Source organism: Megascapheus bottae, unplaced genomic scaffold (genome assembly GCF_031878675.1).
Source record: "Megascapheus bottae isolate mThoBot1 unplaced genomic scaffold, mThoBot2.hap1 HAP1_SCAFFOLD_52, whole genome shotgun sequence".
Lineage (NCBI taxonomy): Eukaryota > Metazoa > Chordata > Mammalia > Rodentia > Geomyidae > Megascapheus > Megascapheus bottae.
Genome location: NW_028327691.1, coordinates 543,753 through 547,426, shown reverse-complemented (window position 1 = coordinate 547,426; position 3,674 = coordinate 543,753).

The following is a 3,674-nucleotide window of genomic DNA, read 5'->3' as shown; positions in this document are numbered from 1 at the left end:
ACAGAATGGAGGTGTGTGAAGTCACAGAATAGAAGTGTGTGAAGTCAAAACGGAGGTGTGTGAAGTCACAGAATGGAGGTGTGTGAAGTCACACAATGGAGGTGTATGAAGTCAAAAAGGTGGTGTGTGAAGTCATAGAATGGAGTTGTGTGAAGTCACAGTATGGAGGTGTGAGAAGTCAGAATGAAGGTGTGTGAAGTCCCAGAATGGAGGTGTGTGAAGTCAGAGAATGGATGTTTGTGAAGTAAGAATGAAGGTGTTTGAAGTCACAGAGTGGAGGTGTGTGAAGTCACAGAATGGAGGTGTGTGAAGTCATAGAATGGAGGTGTGTGAAGTCATAGAATTGAGGTGTGTGAAGTCATAGATGGAGGTGTGTGATGTCATAGTATGGAGGTGTGTCAAATCATAGAATGAAGTTTTGTGAAGTCAAAGAATGGAGCTGTGTGAAGTCACAATGGTGGTGTGTGAAGTCATAGAATGGAGGTGTGTGAAGTCAGAATGGAGGTGTGTGAAATCATAGAATTGAGGTGTGTGAAGTCACAATGGAGTTGTGTGAAGTCATAGAATGGAGGTGTGTGAAGTCACAGAATGGAGGTGTGTGAAGTCATAGAATGGAGGTCTGTGAACTCAGAATGGAGGTTTGTGAAGTCAGAGAATGGAGGTGTGTGAACTCAGAATGGAGGTGTGTGAAGTCACAGAATGGAGGTATGTGAAGTCATAGAATGGAGGTTTGTGAAATCACAGAATGGAGGTGTGTTAATTCATTGAATGGAGGTGTGTGAAGTCATAGGATCGAGGTGTGTGAAGTCACAGAATGGAGGTGTGTGAAGTCACAGAATGGAGGTGTGTGAACTCAGAATGTAGGTGTGTGAAGCCACAGAATGGAGGTGTGTGAAGTCATAGAATGGAAGTGTGTGAAGTCATAGAAAGGAGGTGTGTGAACTCAGAAGGAATTGTGTGAAGTCACAGAATGGATGTTTGTGAAGTCATAGAATGGAGATGTGTGAAGTCAAATTGGAGGTGTGTGAACTCATAGAATGGAGGTGTGTGAACTCATAGAATGAAGGTTTGTGAAGTCATGGAATGGCGGTGTGTGAAGTCAAAGAATGGAGGTGTGTGAAGTCACAGAATGAAGGTGTGTGAAGTCATAGAATGGAGGTGTGTGAACTCAGGATGGAGGTGGGTGAAGTCACAGAATGGACGTGTGTGAAGTCATAGAATGGAGGTGTGTGAAGTCACAGAATGGAGGTGTGTGAATTCATAGAATGGAGGTGTGTGAAGTTATAGAATGCAGGTGTGTGAAGTTATAGAATGCAGGTGTGTGAAGTCACAGAATGGAGGTGTGTGAACTAAGAATGGAGGTGAGTGAAGTCATAGAAGGAGGTGTGTGAAGACATAGTATGGAGGTGGGTGGAATCATAGAATGGAGTATTGTGAAGTCAGAGAATGGAGCTGTGTGAAGTCAGAATGGAGGTGTGTGAACTCATAGAATGGAGCTGTGTGAAGTCACAATGGAGGTGTGTGAAATCTTAGAATGGAGGTGTGTGAAGTCAAAAAATGGAGGTGTGTGAAGTCATAGAATGGAGGTGTGTGAAGTCATAGAATGGATTTTTGTGAAATAAGAATGAAGGTGTGTGAAGTCATAGAATGGAGGTGTGTGACGTCACAGAATGGAGATGTGTGAAGTCATAGAATGGAGCTGTGTGAAGTCAGAATGGAGGTGTGTGAAGTCACAAAATTTAGGTGTGTCAAATCAGAATGGAGGTGTGTGAAGTCACAGAATGGAGGTGTGTGAAGTCATAGAATGGAGGTGTGTGAAGTCATAGAATGGCGGTGTGTGAAGTCAGAATGGAGCTGTGTGAATTCACAGAATTGAGGTGTGTGAACACAGAATGCAGGTGTGTGAATCACAGAATGGAGGTGTTTGAAATCATAGAATGGAGGTGTGTGAAGTCAAAGAATGGATGTTTGTGAAGTAAGAATGAAGGTGTGTAAAGTCATAGAATAGAGGTGTGTGAAGTCAAAGAATGGAGGTGTGTGAAGTCACAGAATGGAGGTGTGTGAAGTCACACAATGGAGGTGTGTGAAGTCTCGAATGGAGGTGTGCGGTCATAGAAGGGAGGTGGGTGAAGTCATAGAAAGAGGTGAGAGAAATCATAGAATGGAGGAGTGTGAAGTCATACAGTGGAGGTGACTGAAGACACAGATTCGAGGTTTGTGAAGTCATAGAATGGAGGTGTGTAAAGTCAGAATGGGGTGTGTGAAGTCATAGAATGGAGATTTGTGAAGTCATAGAATGGAGGTGTGTGACGTCAAATTGAAGTGTGTGAAGTCATAGAATGGAGGTGTGTGAAGTCACAGAATGGAGGTGTGTGAAGTCATACAATGGAGGTGAGTGAAGTCAGAATGGAGGTGTGTGAAGTCACAGAATGGAGGTGTGTGAACTCAGAATGGAGGTGTGTGAAGTCATAGATGGAGGTGTGTGAAGTCATAGTATGGAGGTGTGTGAAACCATAGAATGCAGTTTTGTGAAGACACACAATGGAGCTGTGTGAAGTCAGAATGGAGGTGTGTGAAGTCATAGAATGGAAGTGTGTGAAGTCATAGAATGGAGGTCTGTGAACTCAGAATGGGGGTTTGTGAAGTCATAGAATGGAGGTGTGTGAACTCAGAATGGAGGTGTGTGAAGTCACAGAATGGAGGTGTGTGAAGTCATAGAATGGAGGTGTGTGAAATCACAGAATGGAGGTTTGTGAATTCAAAGAATGGAGGTGTGTGAAGTCATAGGGTCGAGGTGTGTGAAGTCACAGAATGGAGGTGTATGAAGTCACAGAATGGAGGTGTGTGAAGTCACAGAATGGAGGAGTCTGAACTCAGAATGGAGGTGTGTGAAGCCACAGAATGGAGGTGTGTGAAGTCCTAGAATGGAAGTGTGTGAAGTCATAGAATGGAGGTGTGTGAAGGAAGAATGGAGGTGTGTGAAGTCACAGAATGGAGGAGTGTGAACTCAGAATGGAGGTGTGTGAAGTCACAGAATGGAGGTTTGTGAGTCATAGAATGGAGGTGTGTGAAGTCAGAGAATGGATGTTTCTGAAGTAAGAATGAAGGTGTGTGAAGTCATAGAATGGAGGTGTGTGAAGTCAAATTGGAGGTGTGTGAACTCATAGAATGGAGGTGTGTGAACTCATAGAATGGAGGTGTGTGAAGTCATGGAATGGAGGTGTGTGAAGTCAAAGAATGGAGGTGTGTGAAGTGAAACAATAGAGGTGTGTGAAGTCACAGAATGGAGGTGTGTGAAGTCACAGAATAGAAGTGTGTGAAGTCAAAACGGAGGTGTGTGAAGTCACAGAATGGAGGTGTGTGAAGTCACACAATGGAGGTGTATGAAGTCAAAAAGGTGGTGTGTGAAGTCACAGAATGGAGGTGTGTGAAGTCATAGAATGGAGTTGTGTGAAGTCACAGAATGGAGGTGTGAGAAGTCAGAATGAAGGTGTGTGAAGTCCCAGAATGGAGGTGTGTGAAGTCAGAGAATGGATGTTTGTGAAGTAAGAATGAAGGTGTTTGAAGTCACAGAGTGGAGGTGTGTGAAGTCACAGAATGGAGGTGTGTGAAGTCATAGAATGGAGGTGTGTGAAGTCATAGAATTGAGGTGTGTGAAGTCATAGATGGAGGTG